The sequence below is a fragment of the Falco naumanni genome, chromosome 2 (genome assembly GCF_017639655.2).
Source record: "Falco naumanni isolate bFalNau1 chromosome 2, bFalNau1.pat, whole genome shotgun sequence".
Lineage (NCBI taxonomy): Eukaryota > Metazoa > Chordata > Aves > Falconiformes > Falconidae > Falco > Falco naumanni.
In genome coordinates this window covers 120,698,834-120,725,580 of record NC_054055.1, presented here as the reverse complement: position 1 = coordinate 120,725,580, position 26,747 = coordinate 120,698,834, and positions in this window count along the sequence as shown.

Sequence of the window (26,747 nt, the reverse complement as noted above, 5' to 3'; positions counted from 1 at the left end):
TGAAGTCTGAGGGAGAAGCTGTGAAGTGCGGAGTGCTGCATTCAGCGCGGAGCCCGGCTCATTATTCTTGTAGAAAGAGCGTCAGCCTGTGGTAACGTTCTGTATTGCTTTAAGGAATGGCTTTGCCTTTCTGCGCCTGCCTTCGCTGCCGCGAAGGGTTTGCAGAAGTGTCGAGTTGGTGGTTTTTCATTCCTGGCCTCTGCCCTGTTACTGTGTGCTTTCCCGTTAACCATTTACAGGCAGCATCTTCTCATCCAAAGGGAAGATCAGAACAGAGCTTTTTTTTTGCTGCATTTATTAATGTTTCTTTTCTACAGGCGCTAGTTCAGTAGGAAATGAGCTACAGCCATAAAGTAAGGCTGCCAAAGCTTTAATTTCAATTAGAATAGTAAAAAGAAAAAAGCTCCAAACAGAACCCAGAGCGATGTTGGAACCATAAGCAATATGGCAGGCTGTTCTGCTAGGCTTTTGCTTTGGCAACTACAGTGTGTAATCACCGTAGGACATAAAAATTATCAGTCTCGGTGGCAGAACTTACAGAAGATGCTGGTTTCTGTAATGTAGAGAAAGTCTTCAGGAGAGATTGTTTGGTTTATGAGATCTGAAAGGCATGTGGAGTATCCAGGAGAGATAAGCACCTCGGCTCCTAAGCAGCATGACTTGCCCCCCTCCCCCCGGAGAGGTTTATCCTAGGAAATACAAAATGATCTCACTGATTGTGTGACTGTCTACATTCTCCCACTGAATGAAACGTGAAGCCATAAAATATTTTATCTCAGGAGTTGTGTTGATGGAGATGTATAAAAAGGTGGGATGTGACCACTACGATCTAAATAATTGGTTGGAGGTAAAACCATCTGCCTGGTTCTTTCTGCTCTCCATTTCTTCCTTGCCCTCTCAAGGAGAAGCTCGGGCTAACGGTGTGAGCAAAGACCTAGGGGGAGGAACCAGCCCCACCTCGGCTCAGAAACTTTCTCTGCAGTACTGAAAATGCCTGGGAAGTCTAATACAAGATTTAAGCCTCTAGTTCCTGTTTATTCTGTGTGTAAAAGGTACTTAAATATTAAAATATCCATAAAAAGCTCTTGATATGACTGTAGGCTTCACATTTCTTTCTCTTTGCTATCTCAGCTATTTTAGATGATAGCTAATTTGCTATCATCTACAACAAATTCTGGATATATTACTCTATCATGTTGCTTGGCTTTTGGGAGTGCCATTTCAAGTTTGCATATTGAAAGCAATAGATAAGCTGTTAAAAGCATATTAAAAGTTTATGTGCGTCAGGTGTAGATATCTCCAGCAATATTCAAGCTGACTGTAGATCCCCATGAGAAATTTTGAGTTTCTTTTTTGACAAGGTAAACTGCTGAGGAAAATACACACTTGAGAGAAAAAAAAAAAAAAAGAAAGGGGGGGTGTCCAAGTCTGCATTTGGTGCTAGGAGACTGAGTCTAGGTCAGACTAAACGAGAACACCAATTAAAATTTCATACTTTTCTAGAGGAAATGACTATGTGAAAAGGAAGTTAACTCTTAATCAGGAGCTAATCGTGACCTTTTGTAAAGCTTCCCTCTCCCCCTGCTTTCTGGTGAATTACAAGTACCAAGCTCAGTGTCTCTGGTACTATGTTTTATTAGTGAAGACTTGTTACATATCCCCACATTGTGTAAGGGTAGCGAGGCTGTAATGTGTGGTCTTCTCATTGACATGACATGTGTTCTCCCTCCTGACTAAGGGGTTTTTCCCCTAGTACATGTGGTGCGATGCTGACCTGCAGAAACTGGCTTTCTGTATTAAGATCTGAAGTGCACATGGATTTTCTGAACGTGAAGTCAGGAAATGTCTGCACCGTGTATATATGTTTTGACATATTATGTATCCAACGCACAGGTAGCAAAACAGTAAGTTGTTAAATTGTTTGCTTTGGGAAGTGTTTGAAATCTTTTTTGTTTTTTTTTGTTTTGAATGTGCTAGAAAAGTCTCTCAACATAATTTATTTTTTCCTTCTTGTGCTCCTCCCTTGCTCTGCTGGGTTTCTTAGCAATTCTCATAAGGCAGAGGGCAACAGCAGAAATCATTCAGGTCTGTAAATCTCTGAAATTTCAGCCCATTGATTTTTACTGGAGAAAATATATGTTATTATGTTCATGAAATAATTATCTTGGGATTAAATATGACTTACCACAGATACCTTATTTCCACTTTCCAACCTTTGTAGGAGTAATAGCCTTTCTCACAGTACCATCCATACTCCTTCCTGAAGGTAACCTCGGATGCTGATGTGTAATCCCAGGGTAAACAGTTTCAGCTGTCTTTGTAGTAGAAGTTAAGCTATTTGTTGGCTTATTTCCAGCAGAAAGTTTTGGGGAGCAGAATCTCTAAATATTTATGCACAATGACACATGAAGGGGAAACCAAAGAAAATAGCGTTGTGTTTTACATAATGCAGATTACATCTGGGATCAGGATAAAATTATCTTCTCTATTTTCTTACAAATAGCCTACTTCTGTAGTGCGTTTTATAGTCTTAAGCTGTCAGGGTCCTCACTGCAGATTTCCATGACGTCACACCTGATTACGTATGGTGCAAAGGACCTCCTACATAAATAAGCACTACTGTGGTGGCAATAGCTTTAGTGTGTTGGCTGGTCATACCACATCACACCACTGTGGGCTTTGCTTAGGTTCCTGACCCAGGGACATACTGGAGGGTAGTTTTTGCTAAACTTTTGCTAAAACTGCTGGAGGGTAGTTTTGGACTGATTGAGTGCAAGAAAAGCAGACTGCTGAGTAAGAAACAGCTACGGAGGAGCCAAGCCTACCTGTATATACTTTGAGCTTATTACCACTTGAGAGACTGAATGTGCTAACTTTGTAGGAGCTATAATTTGTAACAAGACCTCCTAATGCTAGATGATCAATATTCTGTTTCTCTTTCTGTGAGCTGCACTACATGACCCTAGGTGTGATGGCTACAGATAAGCTTGCTCAAGGGTTGGTCTGCAGCACTTGTTCCACTGCTGTTTCACATGTGGGAGGTTGTTTTTTGGGTTTTTTTTTTAATACTGCCATGCTGATTGTGGAAACAGTTTTTTCACATCACTAACAATATGGTTTTTCTAGTATGGTCTTGTTTAGTTCAGCAAACTGATACAGGACTAGACTTTTACATGTTGTTTTTTGAGAAAGAGTACAATATCCAAAAACTGATCTACATACTCTCTGTTTGGTGCTCCTCAAAGTTCCTATTGGTTGACTAGCGTATAGCTTATTCCTCTGGTCATACAATGATTTTATTTTATTTTTTTAATAGAAAATGCATGTAAACTGCAAGGCCACACTTGTAAAAGAATTGAGGACCTGTTGCACTGTGCTGATTTCTCTTGAGTTCCTCTCCTTTCAAGAAAAATAGTTACGCTTCCATGCACCGATGCTCAAATGAGAGACTCTTCAAGAACTGCAAATGCTGTAGGGTGATAATTAGAATTGACTTGAGCAGAACGTGATTTATCCAGGAAAAACTGAGTATTAACAACTCCCCTTGATTTGAAATTGTTGAGCCTTATCTTCCCTGAAGACAAGGCTTTGACCTACACATTCTTTATCCTGGTATCTTTTCTTTAATAAGAACAGGATGGATATTAAAGGAGGCTCTATGTTCCTGTCTTTAATACACTTGAAAATTAATTTTATCTTTTAGAGAGGAGATTGTAGTATAACTAGTATGCTGACAATCTACTACTGGCAGCCATTGGATCGAGTTTCTTCCTTTTTTCTGGTTTTGTTTTTGTTTTGTTTTCATTCTTCCCCCCATGTGTTTTATTGAGGATGGCTTGAATCACAGGCAGTCCTACACCTGTGGATGTTAATCTTCTGCTCCAAAGTGGCAACTCTTTTGAGGATACCTGCCTGCCTTTTAGATTAAATTGCTTTTCTTATCATGCATCTAGGTCTCCAGAAAGGCAAATAAATATTTACTTATTAAAACAACTGCTGCTTCTACTGAACTGGTATTTTTGCTGTTAAGAAATATGCCTCTTTTTGGAGGCAAAAAAAGGGAGAAAGTGATAAAACCGTAGAGAGAGTGCCTGCAGCTTTAGGGTATGATTTTTAGAGGTTATCAGGGGTTAGAACAGTTCTGTAATGTTTGGTTAGAAAGCATTTGAAGTGCCTTCAATAGCAGTGGAAATACTGATCTGTTCCCTTGATAACAAGCAAAAAGTGCATTTGGTGATTTAATGAGTGTTTCAGCAGTCTATATATCCGTATCATCTGTTTTCAATTAAATTGTACTCCGGATGGTTAACCCCTTATTGTGAAGAAAAACTTCAGATGCTTGAACCGCGTTGATGCGTTGCATTTTGTGCTGCAGTAGCCCCATCTGTAGCACCTCCCGGCATCAGTAGACATGGCTATCGGTCACAGCAGTTTTGGTCCTGAGGGAAAGCACTGAAACAGCAGGCACATTTTAAACATCTCCTCCCATCTCATGGAGAGCAGAAGTCCTCCGGGCTGGAGCCCTGGCAGGTTGGTGATATTTCGACATGCGGCCGAAGCTCTGGGCGGTGGCTGTCCCCTTCCCTCGGCTAGCTCTCTGGTACAGTGTACCTGATGGGTGCATCCCAGCTGTCTGGGCTGGGGAGTCTCGGTTTTTTGTTTTAACAAAACATTGATTCTGAGCAGAGTTGGCATCTTTTAAGCTTGAAGAGCTATGGCAGCTAGTTCAATAGAGGGAGCTCCACTACCTTACTGTTAGCAGCGTGTCTCCGCGTTTTGCAGACCTCTGGCTGCAGCTTAAAAGTTGTGTTAAAAGTCTTTGTTTCTTTGCAGTGTTCTGTGGTACCAGGCTTTGTTTCTGCAGGCGTCTTACTTTCATCACAGGGTTCCTGTTGTGTGAAGGGGAAGGAAGGACAAATCCCAGTCATGTAACAGGCAGCCCCCAAACGATGACTCAGTTGGAGATACTTCTCTTTTGCAGCAAGGCGCTGTGTGTTTTGAATGGGTGCGTCACAGAATCGGGTTTTAAAATGACCTCTTCATGTCTTCCGGGGGGGGGGGGGAGATTCCTGGAGAAGCTCAAAAAGAAATAAAATAAAAAGAGGGTACTTTCTAAAGATGAAATGGGCCAAGAGTGGTGTTGCATGAAATAGGGTACAAATAGGATGATTGCACTAGATAGACTGTTGCGGTGAGAGAAGGCTAGAGGATGTATCACATAGGACCTTTGTTTAACAAAGTGGACTCTTTCAGTAAGTTCTTTTAGGCTCGTAAAGGAGAACTGGAATATGTATTTTGTTCTGTAAAAGGAGTCTGGATTCTAAGCTATTGTAAAAGAAAGCCAGTTCAGGTATGTGCTGGTATACTTTTGACCCGTTCCGTGTCTCTAACACAGAAACAGGTACATACAGAAAGCTGATAACTGTTCTGCAAAATTAGGATTTTACACTTTTCTTGGATCCTTTATTTTTAAATTTTCATTTCTTATCAGACTATTTTGAAACTAATTATGAAGCCCCATTAAGGACAAGCCCTTCTAAAAAAAAAAAAAAAAAAAAGTCCTTTAAATTGGGTCACCTTCAATTAAACTTGTAATGAACTCAGCATTATTCTTCAGTCAGATGAATCCTGCACAAATACAATGCACAGAAGTTGCATATTTTTGATTGAACTAGAGAAAATAACTTTAGATATTGGATAACAAAATAGATGTAGCTTGTCTACGTCTAGAGTTAAATGGGGCATTTCACACAACCGATTGACATGTTAAGTTTTTGTTGTGTTTTTTTTCTCTGTGAGTTTTTGGGGTTCTGTGGGGTTTTTTTGTGGGTGGGTTTAGGTGTTGGTTTGGTTTGGTTTTGGGGTTTTTTTGGGTTTTTGGTTTTGGGTTTGTTTTTTTTTTTTTTTTCAAATCAAAGTGGAAGAACTTACTTTTAAAGAACTTGCTGTTGAATTGAGTGAGTTTATCATGCTGGCCAGGAAGAATTGCTAAGGCTGAGAGGCAAGAGAGGGCTGATGTGGTTTATCTGTGCAGTGGAATGGTAAATGTTCACATAAGCCTCTGTAACTAGGTAGCTTACAGAGAACACCCAGTTTGAACTGGGCTTAAAAATAGCAGTTAGATGCAGGTGTGAGGTCTTAATGTTAGTTGTGAGATGTGGTTCTTTAATTGCAGTTCCTGAATTATTTTGCTGTTGATTGTCTAGAGTTTTAGCCTGGGTATTACTCCCTTTTGGCATGGAATTTTGTTTCATGAAATGTAGAAACCAGCATGCATTTAGCAAAATGAGTTCTGTGACTCATCCAGATAAAATCATATCTGTTTGTTAGTTTATTCTACTTGTTTTGGAGAGCAGAGATGAGCTTAATGGCTTTTACCTACAAAGCTATACATGGAACAGAAGAAGAGGGACAAAGAATGGAAAGTTTAGGCGGGATTTGGGGAACTTCAGTGTAGCTGTGTAACATCAGAAGAGAGAAGGTTTCTGAGTCGGTTCCTTCATTCTCAATACTGCACATCAAGTTGTATAATAAGTGCTTGCATATGGAGAAGATGATAGGGGAAGTGTTATCTTACAACTCATTCACATAGCATTATGGGATTTGTTTTCTCAGATTGGGGAAGTTGAAAGTTTCTGACACTGCCAACGAAGTAGTGTGCTGACAACTGCTGATGTAAATCAAGAAAACATTTGCATCTTACACTTGACAGCTTGAAAGGTTAGCAAGGGGATAATTTTTCCAACTTTAATTCATGACTGAGACTTATCGTTTGTGTAATATTACTCCTCAGTTCTCAAACTACTGCACAACTTACTGCTAGTCTTGAACCCTACTTACCCACAGAAGCAATAAGGAAGTCAGTAATATGAATGTCCCACCAGGTTCCAGTTTATATGAGTGATTTATGTTTCTTACTATCAGGTTTCTGTACAGACAAGAACTCTTGGTAATGCAGAGCTTGCTGTGCAGACTGTTCTATGATTTGAAACAGTTGCTAATATATAAGCAAATAATGATGGTGACTTGCATAAATTTACATTTTGCATCTTTGTTGCCATTATAAGTGGGTTTTTTTTGTTAATGTTTTCTGGAAGCTTTCAATATTTTTGCTGTAGTGATTTAGCTCTTGACATGGTTTCTGTACCAGGGCTTTGCCTTTTGGAGGGGTAGCTGTTCCACGGCTTAGTTTGACCTTGCTCATCACACTACTGTTGAATGATGCAACAGGTTCTGTCTTAGCTTTGAAGTTTAAGTCCTTAGTATGACCTTTACCCAAAAGGTTTAACCCCAGTTAATGTGTGCTGCCCTACAGCAGCAAATTCCTCAGTGTCTGCCTGACTCTCTGATGTTGGCTTGGGGCTGCTGGAAGTTCACCTGCAGGTTCGGCAAGGGTCAGGTCCTGGTATTTCAGCCAGATTCAGTTGTGTCTGCAGGTCATTTCTTGTCATTGCTTATCATTTTAAGTGCCCCGCAGTGTTAAATCCAAAACTTCTGCACAGCTTCCAAGGGTGGCAGGGGGAGGAGTCTAAAGCTTTTGAGATAGTGGAGAGTAAGTGGCAAGTTGCAAAGCTGATAACCATGGATGTAGAAAAAAGCATGCTAACAGTTTTTCTAGTTTAGGTTCACGGAATGTATTTGGCATCTTCTATGCATCTTAACATAGCATATGCCTGCTTTGTAAGAAACAAAGTTCTTTATCTCAAAAGAGCCGTAAGCCCTTGTTGTCTGCAGCCACAAGGAAGCTGCTGTAGGACTGGGGAAGGTAACCTTTCCGGCCTATATATCAAAGTTCTGGTATATCAGAGGGCCATAAGAGGTGTATCATGTCTGCCGGAGAGCCAGAGGGGTAGGATTGGCAGGGAGGAATGTGTTTTTTCAGAGGTCTTGTGGTGAGAGTGGGGATGTAGCAGGGTGTTGGGGCATGCTGGTGGCGTTAGGCTCTGCAGAGCCTGCTGGCCACAGCCACGGACCGGGGCTTGGAGCACTGCCGCAGCCACCATGCAGCACAGCTGGGTGATGGCAGCTTCGGAGTCGCTCTTGGGCAGCGTGCCACTCGGGAGCCAGAGGTCAGAAACTCTCTGTAATGGTGGTCGCCTATAGTGACCGTGGTGGCCGCTTCCTTTCCGCTGTGTGGGAGGGGAAGGGAAGAGCCTGTGTTCCTCCCAGCCGTGAGAAATTACCCGCTTTTGCTGGGGGCACGCTAGCCCTCTGAACTGCTGCAGGAAGGCATCTGCTGGCTTTAGGAGCGTCCCATTTATTATTATTTTTTTTTCCTCCTGCTCTGAATGGTGTGCAAAGCACTCAGTAGGTCACTTTTTAATCATTATGTCCATCTGCAAGTACAGCGGTGATAAGGAAGGATGGGCTTCAGCATACTCGGTATGCTGGTGATCTTTGGCTCTCTTTCCATTGCATCAGTGGCACAGGGCACAGAGGAATGAATAATGCAGTGTGTTTCTTTAATGAATGCTGAATGGGCGAGCGTGAGCTGCCAGAAGCTTCATCCAGAAAGCAGCAGGGTGTCATGAGGGGTCATACCCGCACCTGGAGGAGGAGAAGAAGAAGGTAAATTGGTTTTAGCTGGAATTCGCAGTCCAGTTTTATAAAATGTGGGAGTTATTTTGAAGACTGAAGTTGATGGTTCAGCCCAAAAAGCTTGTTAATTTTTCTGGATGGAAGTAGTGCTTTTAAACTGTTTTTTGAAGTGAATTACTGTTACAGCTTTACATATGGTTGCTCCTGAGGGCCATGTATGAGCTTCACATCTGGAAGTTTTGTGTAAGCGTATATAAAACCTAGCCCTCTTGCTATGGTGGGGTGCCTTGTCTTAGGTGTGGATTCAAATTCACAAAAGCCCCGTAAATAGCTTGCTTTTTCTTGCTTTTCAACTGTGCTAATCTTCGAGGTGTCGCCATCCCTAAACGGTGATGATTGTTCTGAGAAGCTTTTCTTGTAGGTGTGGAAGAGCAGAGTGGTGAGTGTGGTGGGTGCCGTAGCTCCTTGGGAGGAGGCTCTCTTTGTGCAGTGGAGTAAATATTTGTTACTTTTTTGGACATACTGTACAGCACTGACTTTTTTCATAACCACACAAGGAGATTGGTGGCTCATGGTCTGCAAGTTCTGTGACTGTGTAGTAAACTACATAAAACTTGAGGGACCCAGTTAATTGAAAATGGTAATAGATGCTTTAAGAGGACTATTGCAATGAAATTCTTTATTTTCTTAGTAAAACTTTTCATAAAGTCTGGATGGTTTATTTAGTGGGGGTTTTGGTGTGTGTTGGTGGTTTTTTTCTTCTTCTGTTCTTTCTATAAAGGTGGACCGTTACTCTTTCTTTAGGAAAGGCAGTAAGGATAGATACTAGACAAACAGCTTTATCCAGGCTTGTGTTAATTCCAGGTATGAGGTTAAGACCTAAAACTTCCATCTGCTAATAAAATGTTCAGCTTGGCAGTTTCCCATTAGCTTTCTCAATGGCAACTTTAAAGGAAAAAACCTGTAAAGTTGCTTTGATTCCTTCTATTCAGGGAAGATGGAGGACTGCATGTGGGTTGAGGGTTGGAGTTTGGTTTTTTTTTTAAATATCATTTAATGAAAGAGGAAAGTAATCATGGTCTCTGGAGTAAGTGGTACTGTGTGCCAGCCTTTTCAAACAGTGAAGTTTGACAACAGTTTCCTTCTGTCTACAATTGGGACTGACAGCGGCTTAGGAGAGCCACTTTTCCCTAGGACATGTCAGCAATCCTGGGCTGTTAAGCCAGTTTGGAAGTACCACAGCATGCCTTTTAAGAGGATTTGAGAAGTCTAACCCAAACTCTGGTACTTCAGTGGTGGAAAAATAATCTGAGCTTTAGGTCTCTTGTGGCATCGTGTCATTTGCTTGAGCTACGCCTCAAACAGTGAATGCTTTGTGGCCTTTGGCTGCTCGCTAAAACTTTAGTTGCAATTACAAGGCTAGAAAATTTTATGTGGGCTAATTCTGCAATGGTCGCACATCCTCGATAATTGCTATTGCCAACACGCTGTTTGTGAGTCCACAATGCTTAACCTTGTCCAAACTGTATTTGCAGCTATACCTGATGAGAGTTGTATGCTCAAGAGTTCTCCCCATGTCAGGGGTAGCCAAGCTTTGCCCTGCAAGACTTGGAGGGTGGGAGGTGCTGTGTGGCCTGACCTTGAACAGCACGTGTCCGGGTCAGAAAGCCTAAGGAGGTTCAGCTTCCACCAGGACTTGGGGCAGGAGCAGTGATTCCTCAGAGATGGCACTTCTTCCCTCTGTTGCAGGGAAGCACTAAGGTGATGAGTGACTCTCGAGGCAGCCTGGCAGTCAGCCCCCACCAGCGGCCACTGCTGCAGCTGAGGAGCATTAGTGGGTTTATATGATTTAGCCCCGGGACCAAGCCCTTGTGTGGGCTCTAGCTATGCCTTCTAGGTGCTGTATTTTGTATGTACCCAGGTGTGATCTCTTCTACTGATGGCACATGCAACTGGAAGCTTAAAATTTTGTGGAGTGCATTGGCATGCAGATTCACACTGGAAAAGCTGCTGCTTTTCTGCCATTTTATTTGGAGGGGAGTCTAAACTTGTTTTTCCAAGATCATAGGAATTGGAAAAAGATACAGAAATGGAATACTCGAAAATTTACCCACAGATTTTTATTCTTTTAACAGCAAATGTTTAAGGAAAAAAAAGTGTAAGTTCTTTCTTTGGTTTAAGGGAAACAAAATAACACAATAGAGGTGGTTTTGATTTATAAACTGCACTTGGACTTTAAAAGGTATTTGGGAACATTTGAGGCTGAGAAATGGAACATATTTTTTGCTAAACTTCACTGTGTCACTGGCAGTGTATGTCTCTGATCTGTAGGTTTAGGAGGGTGAAGGCTTTAGAGGTGAGAACAATTAAGGAAAGCTAGAGTATTTAGAATTGCAAGAGCAGCACTTTGAATCTTTGGCAGGGTGTATTAATGTGAGAAAGAAGATGGACTGGCTTTATACTTAAAAGTTCAGTTTTCTCCCACTGCTCGAAGCAAACGTTTTTGACTGGAGCACATACGAACCAGCTGAAGGAGAAGTTTGCTGTCTGTAGCTGGTGAATTGGGCCAAAGAGGCAGCGCAGCACCTCTGCAGGGGATGGCATGTGCAAATAAATGGCAAAGAGCTTACTTCCAGCATGTTAAACCAGGCATGTCCCTAAAGCCTGTGAAAAGAAGTAATATGGAAAATGGTCTTCGCAGCAGAGACGGGGAAGGACGGAGCATCGCTTGGGAAGGCCTGCAGAAGGGTGCTGCCTGGGCGGGGGATGGCCATTTTGGAGGCCGGGAGGAGCTGTGGCTGGCGTGTGTGAGGCCTGCGTACGTGGTGAGCGCGAGCTTGTGGAGGACGGCTGGGCTGGAGGGACCCCGGCTGTGGGATCGGGCTGCGCTGCCGCTGGAGGGTGGTGGGGCGGCGGGGGTCCGGGAGCGGGCCCTCGGGGAAGGGGCCCAGGGCCCGGCCGTGGCTCCGCAGGGCCGGCGTGCGCTGCCCTTGCCCTTGTGGCTGGCGGGGAAGCGGCTGCCGGGGCAGGTGGAGTTTTGCTCGTGAGTGAAATGAGCAGAGAGCTTTCTGGAAAACGGGAGAGAACTGTTTCTAGAAGTGTTTTGAGGGAGAGGAGCAGAGCAGGTGGGGGCACCGGGGAAACCCATTTCAAGAGACACAGCGCCTGCTCTGCCGTCTGTATCGCCACATGCTCCTGGGTTCGGTGGGTTCCCTTTCCCCCACCTGCCATAAGCAGCAGGCCGGCCCCTGGGGCAGCCCCCCCCGCTGCCAGGCCGCCCCACTCGGCCCTTTGTGTTCCCCATGTCAGCCATACAACGTGGCGTCAGTCCCTGCCTTGAGACATTTGCTTCCCCACAGAGATTCCTCAGAGCTCAAGTGCTCCTACTCTGGGCTTGCACAGCCTGTGCTCGTAGGGCAACCGCCTGGAGTAACGTGTGTCTTCTGGGCAGCCTCCATCTCCGCTCCTGGTCAGTATGGATGGCCTGAGAAGCTGTTCACGCTGCCTTTTTTTGTACAGGAAAAACCCTCCATATTCTTCTAGTTCCTGTAAGAGGCTTGATGTACAAGGTGATGTGTCAGGGAAAGAGTGCTGTACACCGAGTGTAAGCACTGGGTGACCTACGTGTCCTGTGGAGCCATCTCCACATATTCCAGATGTTCTCTGGAGTAGCGTGCGCCTTATGCTGCCCTCGTTCAACGTGGCTGAGGAACTCATCTCTAGGACGAAGCAGCCCATATTCCTTAGTTTCTTCAGAACACATAAAACCAGACTGGAACATTAGTTATTTAATATGAACACTGTAATGTAGCTGCGTGACCCACTGCTGCTGGAATTGCAGCTGCCAACCATTTTTTCTAGTCTGAGCCTTTTCATGCTGCCTCTGACTGAGGTGGGAGCATCAGGCTGTGGTAGCCGACAGACAGCGTCAACCTACCACAGCAATTGTGCCAAGTCACAAAATGCAGAAAATGACACAATAGTTCTGGGCCGTGATCCAGCATCTGTTTGAATACCCAGCTTCTAAATTATTCAAGTATTTATATATATTCTTCGGGACCTAATTTTTAGGCTAAAGGTAGCAGGGTCCCTACAGGGGGGGCACAGGAGGACTCAGTAAGCCGTAAGTGATGGTGTACAGGCTGCAGAAGATGCTGGGTACCGTCTGTGAGTCATAGCATCTTTCTGCTCCTTGCAGAGGACTCCTGGCTAGCACAGCTTGCAAAGAAACAGTTTAGGTAGGGGGCTGATCTAATTCAGTCTTCCTGAGTATGATGCAAGTTCACCTCTTTGGCTGATTTTTTAAGCCTTCGCTTTTAAATTGCGCACACATGTTTTTTTCATATATATAATATATGAGAAAAGATACGGGTTTTTTTTGTGCCTGTCAGCAAGGAATATGCAGCTTACTAAGCTTTCTTGAGTATAATTTTAAATGGAGAAAATGCTTCTATATAAACTGAGATTATCTCATCACAGTATTTTTATGATTGTTAATTAAAATGTGAGGAAATCCTTTAGAGCAGATTTGCAGTTTTGGGTCTTTTATGAGACTTAACATGAGAGATCTATTTTTATAGTTATGCCTTCTTATTAGTTTTGAGATTAGAATATGTTTAAATGCATGGCTATCAAATCCTGTGATGATTACTTCTTCATTTTGCAGTGTAGACTAATTCAGTTATGGTCCCATTCATGTGTTGTTTGTGCCCCAATTTTCAATGAGATATTGTAGTGCTTTATTGTCATTGCTATTTCAAATAAACTTCCAGAATAGTTTTAATTTGAACTTGAATTTTTTTTAATACTAACTTTCAGTGAAGCATATTTTGTTAGATTATTGTGAAAAATGACTATTTAGGTTGTTCGAATTCCTGGAATTCCATTTTCATCAGGCTGGAGGACTGTAAAATATAAATGAAGGAAGGATTACCATGACTACTTACAAGAGACTTAAATCATTAAAAAATTGTCTTCACATAAGTGGAAGCCTGTAAAATCTTGGCTCACAGTACATGAAATTGAGTTAGAAATCAAGACCTATAGAAAATTTACTGGGAGAAAGTGGTGGTAATTAAAACACTGGTGTGTACCCTGTTTTCTCTTTGCACTGGACAATTGGCCCATCAGTGGAAGATTGATTTTTAGGTGTGGTGCTTTCTACTTGAACTTGGGCTCAGGCTAGAGAAAGAACTGGAGTGAAGATCTGAACAGAGCTAAACAAACAATTTTTTTTTTTTTTTTGGCCAATCTCTAACCATGCCTGTAATAGCCTGACAACCTGAATTTCTTAATCACAGGCTCATCTGTCATCTCAAACAACACTTCAGAGTTCTTTGATTGCAGAATTTCCCAGCCTAGGAATAATTAAAGCATGGAGAAGAGTGATCAGCTGTAAATTGTGAAGGAAGTCAGAGTCCATCAGAAGTGAATGTGATGAGGATTGTAAGTCCTTTGCCTTGACCTATTTGTGAGATTGTCCATGTGGAGAGCCTTGTGCTCTAGGCCAGCAGGAGACGATGTAAAGGAGGAAAGGATGCTGCTCTTTTATCCCTGTAGGTCGTTAAACACAAGCTTTGGTTTTTTTGGGAAGATCTAGAGAGGAAACATGTCAGATAAAATATCAGGTGGAATGATCAGGGCTAATTATCTTACAGACTTTAAAGGGAGTATTTTATTAGAGGATCACATTGCTCAGGAATATAATGTATGTTTCCCTGATGCTTCTGTACTAGCCCAGGCGCTAGCATGGGTGCACCTATGTGAGCAGACTGCACTGTCAAAAGCAAAGCAAAGGGGGGAGGAGGAGGGAGCATTATTTGTTATGCTGGCAGGAGTATACATGCTGATGCGAGTTGTGTTTATATTAACAAACTATTCTGATACAGCTAATAAATCAGAATTTGTCTACCAACCTGTGCCTCAGAGATTATAGTCCTTTTGCAGGTGTTGAAGGAGAAAACTGAGAATGGGTGGAGCCTCACTGTTGCTGATGTTTAATAGAGGAAATGTGTTGAATGGGTTGTGGCTTTTTTTTTTTTTTTCCATAAGCACATGGAGAAAAAAGAGAATGGGAGTTGAAAGAAGAAATGAGAAGGGAAAGAAGAAATTTTTTATGAGAATAAGTGGAAGAAATAAAGGTTGGAGTATTTTTTGCCTGTCTTCTGAGAGAAAGTCATGAAGTCATTGAAAGGTAGTGGGGAGGTGGATGTCTGTCTGTATCTTTGGAGCTGTGGGAGTAGCGTGCCCATTCCCTGGGTGTTCTTTTCAGTGACGATGACAGGAGAAACACAGGATTATGGTATTTGCAAGATTTCTGACACACAGATGTGCTCAGGAGACCTGTGGGGCAATGACTAATGATTGCTCCTGACTCCTAGATTCCCTCCTAGAAAAGTAGTAACTTCTGATAACCTTGCATCTCATTTTGTCTTGGGTCATTTACCCAGTAATGATGCCGAGTACACTGAAGTAGTCAATATCATTTTTTTGTGGTGATTTTAGTTCAATCTTCATTCATGGAGGGAGAGTAGACCGTGAAACAGATGAACTGTTAGATAAAATATCAATGTTTCACATACAGGGTTTTGTATCGGTGCAATTGGATGCGTAGTGAAATTGAGAATCAATTATATAGCTGCTGCTTATCAGAAGTTAGCAAATGGTAAATGCAGTTTCATTTTTATAATCAATTACCTAGGCCTGGAACTTGTTAGCAAAGGTTAGAAGCCGTAATAATTTTCAGTAAATGCCTACACATTATCTCAGTGGATTTCTACACACTGGGTTTTAGGGAGATGAGGGAGAAATGTTTCTCTTCCCTGAAGTCTTTTAAACTGGCTTGTGAAAGATGAGGATCAAGCTCTTCAATATCTAAGCACAGTTTGCATTCATCCCATGACAGATGATGGCATATACTTTCTCATTAGTCAAACACTTTTTTTTTTCCCCCAGTTGTATGCATAAATTAATTTTTACTTTCAGCTTTGTGAATTTAAAGGAGGTTTGCAACCCTGCATGGTTCATTTATCCACATCGTCACTCAGAATTTACAGATAAATGGGACAGTAACATAAGGTAACATGCTTCTTTTTTTGTTATTTCTATTTTCCTCTGACTTCTGCACTCAAGAGAAGTTTGGGTCCCTGTTGGGAAAGTTATTTGTAGCTGGTGACTGGCTATGAATGCCCTGTGCCAGAAAACTGCTAATCTTCCAGTCCTGCTAGTCCATTCCAGCCAGTGTTCACTGTTCATATGCAAGCTTTCATATCCCTATTCTTGAAGTACCTTCTTATCAAACACTCCTTTATTTTTGTTCAAATGTTGTAGCATTGTTGTCTGCTTATTGACTCTCTCCTACGATTGTATTTCTGGAGGCTTCTGCAGGCTTTGTTGCAATTGCTCTTCTCCTGGCTGGCAGCATATCCTGTCAGTTGTGCACCTCTGGATAGCTTGCTTTCACTGAAGGATTTTTTAAAAAAGATCTTGTGTGTAATGTAATCATCTGGGTTTTTTAAAGTGCCTAGTACCTGAAATTGCAGCTATCAGAAATGGTTGGATCAAGTTGTTCTGCTAGCCAGGTCACATGGGGCAGGCATTATTTACCAATAGGATATTTGATTTGATTATATTTCTCAGTTATTTTGCTTAGGGTAAAAGTAATTTTTGGTAGAACTGGTGGTCTTGTACCACTTTTTTAATGTTAATTTTTATTTGTTTCTCCACGAGCACTGTAGGCTCTACTGCAACTGCTTATTGTACCTGATTTTTTGCTTATTTTCAACTTTCTTTTGAATAATAAGAAAAAAAAAATCCTGCTCTAAGTTAATTTTATAGTTATTTATCACAACTATTTGTTACTTCTTATTCGAGGCTAGCTTCTATAGACCAGTTAGTTTCTGAGTCACAGTGTATTTTGGCTTCCTATGTTTCAAAGAGCATGTCATTGGCACTAGTCAGGCTCTTGTGAACTGTATTTTCTGTCTTGGTATGATTTTTTTTTTTTTTTTTATCTGACTTACAGTGGCCTGACTGCGCCTCTGTTTTTAGAAGTGATGTATAACGCTTATTTGAATCTGTGGCAATGATCAGTTGTTCTAAGGCTGCAGAATTTTCTTGTTTTTTGTGTCCTAAGTACTTACTGGGAAACTTGACTGACAGCTGCACATTGTGGCAGCAGTGAAACAAAGTATTTTCTAGGTACACTTGATACCTTTATTATCTGGAAATCTTTATTTAGCTGGAAGCAATGCTAAGAATAGCAACCTCTGCCAGCCTGACTGCCTCGGTTCTTATTCAGGTTTCAGTATCTCTATTGGGGCTGTTTCCCGCTGTTTTCCAAGACTGTGCAAGTCTTATCCAGTTGCTCCAGCTTCTTGCAGGAAATTACATCAGGGAATCTAGATCACACGGAGGGTTTAACAAACTCTTTGAGCTTGTTATTGTTGATTACAGGGTAGGGCAGGTTTCTCCTGGCAGTGGCTTTCTGGGGTGCTAAGTGCTGCCTGGGGCTGTGCAGAGATCCTCAAATGAGCACAGCACTCTGGTGTGGTGAGATGGTAGCTGCGTGTGTGTAAGGCTGTGCTAGGAGTTGATTTTTGGAGGTGCTGCACAGCTGCATTGGAAATGAAGTGATTTTCCTTCAAGATTTGTTGCTGCCTTATTGAACATCCGAGCTGTACAGAAGTGGTTGGAGACTTGCAAGACACTTTCTGAAAGTCCTGTGTGGACTGGAGGACATAAGAGTCAGGTCTGCTCTTCATAGAGATGAGGGGAGGCTTTTGGATTTTACAGCAGTTCAGCACCAGCACCACAATCTCCTCATCCTTGTCCTGGCCAGGTGGGGTTGTCCCACTGGCAGATGCTGCTGCTGCACCTGAAGCAGTGCTGCTACAGGGTGGGCTGCGGAAGCAGTAACCCACTGGCTCACTTCTGGCCACAGAGAAAACTTGATGGAAGTCGTTCCTGTCATCATCTAAAATGACAGAATGAAAGAAATTCAGGAGCCTGTGAAGGACTCTGTTACTGGATGAAAGGGCAGATTGGATGGAGATGGAAAAGCTAAGTGAAAGGTGAAGGAAAGGAAGAGCAGAGGGAATGAGAGCTGTTGTAGAACTTTTTTTTTTTTTCTCCATAAATAAATAATAAAAAAAAGGCAAACCAAACCACAAAAAACCTCTTACCGGCATTAGGCAGTAAAGCCCAGGAATGATTTCTTTGCTTTCTAGTTTGTATTTTGCACAGCTTATAAAAGTGATATAACTGTGCTTCATTTATATGTCTATCAATAATTGAGTCTGTAATTAAGGCTTTTATTACCAATAAACCCTTGTGATTCTGTCTACTGAATATTATTAAAGCCTATTTTTCATTATGAATTTCTCCTAATGATCAGTTATGAAAGTATTTTTTTAATTTAAAAATCATTGGCAAAAGCATTTGCTTGGCAATTATTTTTTTTCCCAGAGTACAGAGTAGAAGAGAGCAATACAGCAGAGATGATGATCCAAGCATTGCCATCTCCATTCTTTTGTCTCACTACGGAAACATTTTTACACCTTCAATGTGGTATGGGTTTAGGCATGCTGACTAGGATGTGTTTTAAATACTCTAATGTGCTACATGTAAATTCTTTGGTTTGCTTTATCCTTAAAAGCTGCACAAGTTAAATGCAAGGAAAGCAAGTGGTACTAGAGCATTTTGTAAACTGGTCCCTACAGGTTAGCAGGTACTTCCACAGGTGCCTTTTTTTCTTGCCCTTGCTTTGGGATGCAGGGTATCTTGTATGGGAAGGAGTGATCAAACAACTGAACGGCCAAGCAAACTGCTTAGGAAGGCAGTCATGCACCTTAAGAGAATGATTCAATAAAAATACTCTCTGGTTGCTGATATATATATTTTTCCAGGCTTTCCATTTCTTTTAACATTAATGTTCTAACAGGTATTAAAATACATAGTTATTTTTTCCAGAGTTTTGCTGCTTCTCATACTTTTCAATTTCTCCACAGGTTTGTGAAATAGACACAGCTATACTTACCTACCTTTCTCAGAGTATTAAAACAGCAGCCAACTGGTTGGCAAGAAAAATGTGGTTATGGTCTAATGTTGATGGTTTGACTCGAAATAATTTCTGAATCACTGTCATTAGAAAAGAGTTGGAATAAAGAAGATGCAATTGGAAGAAAAATAATCTTGGCAGGGGAGGGAAACCTATTTTACACTTAAAAGCCCCAGTGTGTTACAAGTAAGCATAACAGAAATGGAGATACTTTAATATATAATTTTTTGTTCAGTATAAGGTTGCTTTTTGAATAGTACTGAAATAGTTTTGATGTCATTGTTGAAAGACAAGTTGTAACTGGGAGGTAAAATAGTAGTAAGTTATACCACAGAAATTTATCCTCTGATCTCTCTGTTACTGTTGAACTTTCTGATCCATTTGCCTAATTTGCACTGGAATGTTTGCACATCATAGCAAAGTCCGAATGACTGATGGGAAAACCTACATGCTTCAGCTCAAGAGCTCTATGAGGAAAAGCATTTGGTGTGCCTGCTGTTGTGAAAGGTTTTGCTGGTGTTATACCCGGTACCATTTCAAATATATAATTGTCTCCAGTGGGGAGCATTTGCTACAGCTGTGCTCACAGTCTCCGATCTGCACTGGATGCAGCGTGCCTTGCGACCTGCTCTCTGGGGTTGACTTTACACGCTGGAGGGTGTGGGGGAAGAACTGTGCAGCTCCCGTCCTGCTGGAGCTTTCCCCCAGGTATAGCCATGCTTCGTCCTTCAGGGATGATTTCTGTTACCTTCTGTCAGAGTTCGGCCAAAAGTACAGTGGCTTGAACGTTTTGAGCCACAAACGGCAGACTGTTGGTTCGCTCTGGTCAGAAGCAAGTGGCTGGCAGCCAGGCTACAGCTGGCGGGGATGTAGGATGGTGTTGCAGGTGGGAGCTGCTCTCAGCAGTTTCATAGTCTTCCTTGGACAAAACAGCCAGGTCTGTGGTGCTGCATATTGCTTCACGACTGACTGAAAACCTCATCTGTCAGTTGTGTTTTCATCTCGGTGTGTGAGGGCAGAGGGCACGAAGGAGTCCATGTCCGCCTTGCTCAAGCAGGTGGAGCAGCCTGTCCCTTGGCTGGAGAGCGTCTGTGTGAATGCGTGTAGGGGCTTGTTGAGTTGGCCTTTGCCGGCAGTTACAGGTGGCTTCTTTCTAGAAAACCCATATTCCTTCTCCTGTAGCTCTTTGGATTTCTTAGTTGATGGTGATCAGTCAGAAGTAGTAAGGCACAGTGACAAAATGCTTGGACAGTTCCCTACCAGCTCAGAGAGAGCTGGAGGATTATTTCTGTGATCATACGTGAGTGATTGCACAAACCGTGGAAAGACAAGCTTAAATTCTGCTTCAGCTGTCGGTGCAGCTTCTCAAAGGTCTTTGCAAGTGCCACGTTTGGGATAGGCCTCTTGGGAAAAGCTCCTTAAGTAATTTCTCACTTCTGGGTAAATAGTGAGGATGTTGCTTTGTCTTCAGTTTTAGGTGTTGCCCCTCTATTTCTACTCAAAAGATGTCAGAGTCAAAACCTACTTTTGATCAAATCAAAAGCCAGTTGTGGGTGATTTCTTTTTGATTTACCTGTATAGGAGTAGTGTCAGCTACCTATAGTTGTATGATAGGGGTCTATTGCAAGAAAATGACTGGAGGAGAAGACATTTAGTTTCCCCCAGAGTTTTTTTTCCTTCTAAAGATAATGTACATAAATGCCTGGGGAGAGAGGCAAGACTGTTACAAAAGTTCATTAATTTCACTGTTACCTGCTGTTGTCCAGTGGGTAGTTTTATGTGGGATAACAATACGTTTGAGCTGGGTTTTTTATATGCTAATGACAAGACATGTACAAAGAAATGGTCCTCTTTTATTGTGTTCTTCATCTAGCACCTCCACAGCCTTCAATGAAGCAGTGGTGTTCGTGGCGTATCAATGAAATTCTCCTGTGTCTATTAACATCCAGTAGATACATATTAAAGGAGGAGAAAGTCACAGTGGTATGTGTGGACTCCTGATCACTGTATTTTCATATAGTGTGTGACTTGTTTCCTGCTTGCCTGATATGGCTTACAGTTTACTGCTACTATCTGCATTTTTTGTATTGTAAATACAAGTTAGATGATGTTTTGAACTGGAACTTGATGAAGCAGAGCATACACGGCACCAGCAATGGTTTCTGCACCAGCATAGTCTGTCTCTTGACATCCTGAGCCTTTTTTCTTCCTACCGAGTGACTTGTTGCCAAAGTTGGACCTGCCACCTTGAAGACACTTGTCCTTAAAAGCACACTGCTGCTTCAGACTTTTTGCTGTTTTCCACAGTTTGGGGAGACTGGTGCCTGACTGTTTTTTCCTTTTCTTCTCCTCGCTTCCCTTTCTGCCATTCTAGTCGCTTACAATCTTGCTGTTTATTCCCCTGTTTCAGTACGGCGCTCTCACAGCCTTGCCTCATCAGGCAAGGTAATGAAGAGGCACATCAAGCTGCTCTAAGGATGCAGAGTTTCCAGCTAATTGTGTGCTCTTGAATTGTCCTCTTAAAGAGACTTTTTTCAGAGACGGACTATATGTCCCTTCACAGCCAGTTTCAAAAACACCTTTGGGTGTTTTAAGCACTGAGGAAGCTGTCCAGTACCTTCTCTTGCTTTAGTTCATTTACATGCTGTGAAAGTGGAGCAACCTAATTACCCTTCATCACTTGGAAGGTCACTTCAGCAGCACTTCCAATTAAGTTGTCTACATCAGTAAAACAGGATTTATTTTTTCCCCCAGATTTTCATTTGAGGGACTGAAGTCTCTTGTATCCCTTTGGTAGTCCTTGTAAAACTTCAGGAACTGAAGAAAAATACTGGTTTCTTCACGTAATGTACTGTTCTTTCAAAACTACTTTGTTGTCCAATTGCAGAGCTGGTTTATTATAGGCAGTGGTGTCCTTAGTGGAAGTTAAGTGATGTGTAGCTTCTGTCAACTGAAATCAAATCAACTTTCCTGCTGAGGTTTTGCTTGCTTGCTCTGTTTTTTTGGGGGGGGTATTTTTGGTTGGGGTTTTTTTGGTTTTTTTTGTGTGGTGTGTGTGGTGGTGGTGTTTTGTTTTGGTTTTTTTTAATCCTATCTGAAAGCTTATCTTTGTCTTAATTTCTTTTGCTGGTCTTAAGAACTATTTCATTTTTGTAGCAGTGTGAATCCTCACAGAGGAATAACTCATGCAAACGTGTCAGTTAAGTTTTGCCATTGCAAATAGTGAGGCTTCTTTGTATTTGCTATTGTTACTAGGTGTGCTAAATAAACAGGGAGGTCCCTAAGGATTTCTAATGCTGGAGAACTAATTCTGACCCATTATAAGGTGGCAACTCTGCCTCTGAGATTGCTGTGCCTGGATACCTGCTTTGTGTGTTGCGTGTGTAACTTCTATTAAAACAAAACATTAAACTAGTGAAGTTCTGGACTAGTATATTGTACATGCAAAATGACTCTAAATTAGTATAGGTGTTTCCATCTCTTCTAGTTTGGAATGAAAGCTCTCCTTTAGCTTTTTTAGCACTTAGCAGTGACCTGCTCTGATACATTCAAGACAATGTTTTGGTGACTATGAAGGCTTGATATGTTTAAGATTGATCGCTATACTTTCCTCTTGCTCTTGTGTTCTGGTGAGCATTTGTTTTAGTTTTGCCCTTCAGAAGTTTTACTAGGCTAGTTTGTAAGTGAGGATATAGTACCTTAAGTGGGTGTGTTAGATACTCATAGGTGCTGTTTTCTTTATTTATGTTTGCAAGTTGCACTAAATATTGTTAGGGAAAAAAAAATAAAGCTAAGCACGAGATCTTTATGGATAATTGTATGCTTTCAAAAATGTTATGCTTAGTTTAATGCATGCTTTAATTCTCCAGAAAGCACCCAAGCAAAAGATACGATGCAACAAACTTTGGTTAATCACTTTCTCTCCTCCACTTTGAATTACATATATCACAGCATGTCAAGTGTTTCTGCTGATTTTTAATGCCAAAAAGGTCTGAGCAGATCATGGAGCTACGGGGGGGGTGTGTGGGGGGGGTGGTGAATTACAAATCACTATACGGGAAGATTTGTGATAAAAGAACAGCAATAAGAGGGGTGGGGGTGATGGGGGTACAAATAAATAAAGTATGGAGACCAGGAGAAAATATCTCAAAGTGTACTCATGAAACTATTTACCTAAGTGCAAATTTATAGGACAAAGTATATATGGCTGTTTAATGGGAAATCTGGACCATATAAAACTCTCTTCCATCAAACTATAATTTATTAAAAGCATGTGTTCAGTACAGGGTTGAGTTTAGCTTGTGATGGTGTTTGCTTAAATGGAAGGCTGTGTTTACCTTGTTAATCTTTACGCAAGTCTATTGATAGATTTTTGGGTGGTGTAAAGCTAAATTTAGACTCATGGTGGATGGTCAAATGTGATCCATTCCAGTGCTGTATGGAATTCCTTCCTTGTTTTTCTGTTTTAGGTTTAACACTTGTTAGTTTGACAGATTTCCAAAGATCATTAAGTTTCCATGGCTACAGGTCAGCTGAGACCACTGTATTTGAAGTCCTTTACATTCAGCACTCTGTAAGCAGGACAAAGATGAGTATGTGTGTGTGAAGGGAAGACACGCATGTATTTTGCTTTTGATTTAGATGCCCTTTCTGAAACAAAATGACGTGACATCTGTATGCTTCCAACACAAGATCAGAGCATGTCTGTGGGGACCTGGTGAGGCTTACTGACCTGTGAGCACAAGGCATCAAACAGGATACACAGATTTTTGAGACACAAGGCAACAGTGGATTATTTAAGCTACTGCATTGCCTAGGCTTGTTGCTGTCAAAGCGCACGGTGCTGTGTGAGAGCTGCGCTGCCTGTCACCGAAGTGGGCTACTGGTGGGCCAGGTCGGAGTGCTGACGCACACACCTGTGAAGTGCTGCTTTAAGCGGGGTGAGAAGTGTTCCCCTGGAGAGGGCTGGCTTTCTGTGACCAGTAGATAGGGTTTGCGTGGCAAGGGTTTGGTAGTGGGGGGGCTACAGGGGTGGCTTCTGTGAGAGGATGCCAGAAGCTTCCCTTGTGTCTGGTGGAGTCGGTGCCAGCTGGTGCTGAGACAGAGCCAACACTGGCCACGGCCAAGCCAGCTGGTGATGGTGGTTGCACCTCTGGGATGGTGTATTTAAGAAGGGGGGGGGGGGGGGGGGGGAACATACACTCCCCCTGGAGCAACAGCAGCTAGGAGGGAGGAGTGAGGCCTGAGCAGCTCCAGGTGCGGAGCAGAGCCCCCCCAGCAGCCCTGGGGAGCCCCCGGCCGGGCAGGCTGTGCCCCCAGCCTATGGAGCCCCCGGGGGAGCAGCTCCCCCCGGCAGCCCGGGCAGGACCCCCGGGGCAGGGGGTGCCCGCAGGGCGCTGGCTCAGCTCCTGGCAGGGCCTGTGGCCCCGTGAGGAGAGGAGCCCGGGCTGGGGCTGGGCTGCGGACCCAGTGGGGTCCCCCTGGAGCTGGCTGGACCAGAGGGGCTGTGCCCCTGGGAGGGCCCCGGGCTGGGGCAGGGGGCGAGGACCCTCACCATGGGGGCAAGGAGCAGCAGAAACCACGTGTGAGGGACCAGCCATGGCCCCATCCCCATCCCCCTGCACCACTGCAGAGGAGGAGGAAGAGAATTCGAGGCTAGAGTTTAGCCTGGGAAGAAGGGAGGAGTGAGGGGAAAGTATTTTAAGATTTTTATTATTATTATTTTTGTATTATCTGACTCTGATTTGATTAGCAGTAAATTAGATTTATTTTACCCAAGTCAATTCTGGTTTACCCATGCTGGTAACTGCCGAGTGCTCTCCCTGCCCTTATCTCCATCCCCAGCCTTTCGCTGCCTTCTCTCTCCCGGTCCCGCTGAGCGGGGCGGTGATGGAGCAGCTTGGGTGGGCACTGCCGTCCAGCCGGGGTCAGCCCACCACAAGCAGCCACATAACCTGTGGGAAGGATCTGCTTGCTCGTGAGCTGTGGGCATCTGCTGGAAACGGAGGTACGGGTTGCACTCCTCAGTGCCTGCAGCCCTTGAGCGCGGGGTGTAGCTGCTGGGGTGGCTCAGCATGTCAGGCTACTGCAGAGGCGGCTGGGCTCTGTGCAGGGAACAAGCCTCCCAAAGCCCTTCTACTTGGATGTCTGTGGGAGTGATCGTTTGAAGGACTTCAGCTCTTAATTAGTTGAAGTTTGAGAAGTGTTTCCAGAAGCTGAAAGCATGAAGTAATTTGTGAGTAGAAGCTGCCCTAGTTCAGATCAAGGACCTCTTCTCTCTTTTCACCTGCCTCTGGTCATACCAGGAACACCAGTCTGAGATCATCGCTTTGGGGTTGCAATTCTTTCACTGGGAGGAAAATCCTTCACAGAAAGTGACAAAAATGGTCATGCTTGTCTCTTAAAGATGTTCTTAAAGTATTTCTGTGTTTAAAAAACCAGAAATAATAAAAAAAAAAAAATCCCAGAGCTCCTATTTGTCTGCTGGTTTTGTGGTTTATTTTAATTTATCATATACATCAAGGACCACGAAGTCTAATTTGCATATGCCTCGTCAGGGTTGCTTTTTCTGTCTAGATTAAAATGTAAATATGTAAGTATAGAGAATCGTCTGTGTTAAGAATTCAGTGACTGCCTTGTTAGAATTGGATTTGTGTCTCAGACTGGGCATTTGTGCTTTAGCTAGTTTAATTTGCATTTGAATGAACAAGTAGAAACTTTGCATTGGATACCCAATTAGAAAAATGGTATGCAGGTACATTCTTCTGTACTGCAGCCTCCAGAGACACGCTTTTTATAATAAGGCCAAGTTCTAGGTTTCTTGTTCAAAATTTAGGTTTCTATTTAAAAGGTGCTGTTGGGGTTTGGGTTTTTTCTACCCCTCTCAAATCTAGAATTTCCAGATTTGAATAAGGACTTTGTTTCAGAAGTGTTGGGTGGTTTGTTTGTTTTTTGGTTTTTTTTTTTTTTGCATTGATGTGGAGAGGGACAGGTTTTGTATTTTACTTGTAGTGATCTTGAAAAACGGCAATATCTGGTATGAGATGTGAGTTAAGCAGCGACAATGCACTAACAAGCCTAAATCTACAGAATCAAATTAGATTGAATTTACTCCAACTGAGCAAAAAAAGTATTTCTGTATATTTTTAGAACATGTAGGAGAAGATATGTAAAATTAAGCATGTAATTTGGAAGTTAGTTTAATACCACTTTTTGGGGAGAAACCTTACAGCTTGGCAGCAGCAACATCATCATCACTAATGCATTGCATGTATCAGATGCAGAGAAATAAATACTTGCTGTTTGACTGGCTTATTGAATACTAGCAAAACAGCAGCATATCGCTTCTAAAACATCATTTCAGAAAACCTTTCTTCCAGCGATGTATTTGGAGATTATGAGGGAAGAACAGGAAAGGGGGAGAAGGCAGAGTGTGAAGTATGAGCAGAGATGAATCTATGCCCTCTCGGGCTGGTGGTGTGTGCATCCCTAGCGCGGCGTGGAGAAGTGCCAGGGTGCCGGGCACTTCATGTGTTGCTGGCAGCCTCTGAAACTGCTGCTTGAAGCTGGAGCATGTTGTTATGGTCCAGTAAATTCAGAAGGGACAAACAGTATTTTAAGCAAGAAAACAGTGAGGAGTAGGAGAGCAGGGAGATACAGAAACCAAGTTTTGATAGAGCTATATTAAATGTATAAGTGGCTGGGCAGTGAGAAGTTCCTTATAGGGAAATTTGTTTAAATATTCAGCAGACTGGAAAATGGAAGTAGACTCAGAGGAGTCTTACGTTTTCAGTTCAAGCGTTCACTGCTAATTTCAGGCCAGAGGGCATGGTGTGTTTGGGTGAAGCCTACACTAGAGTTTCCTTTGGGAAGATTTATAGCGGTGTTAGCATGAAAGAGGTGCATGCTTAAGATGGGAAGGAGCATCTTGGATCACTAAGTCAGTGCCCGTATAGTCACAGACAATAGTATAAATTCCATCTATGAATTCAGTGACTCCTTTTAAAAATGAAGTTTTCTGCTATTGCTTCTTCCCTTCAGAAGGCTAAAAAACTTTGGCTTGTCAGAATGCAGTGGTAATACATTAGTTTTTTGGCAGTATTTGAACTGCGGCTTAAACAGTTCTGCCCCCAATATGTTTAGAAAACAAAGT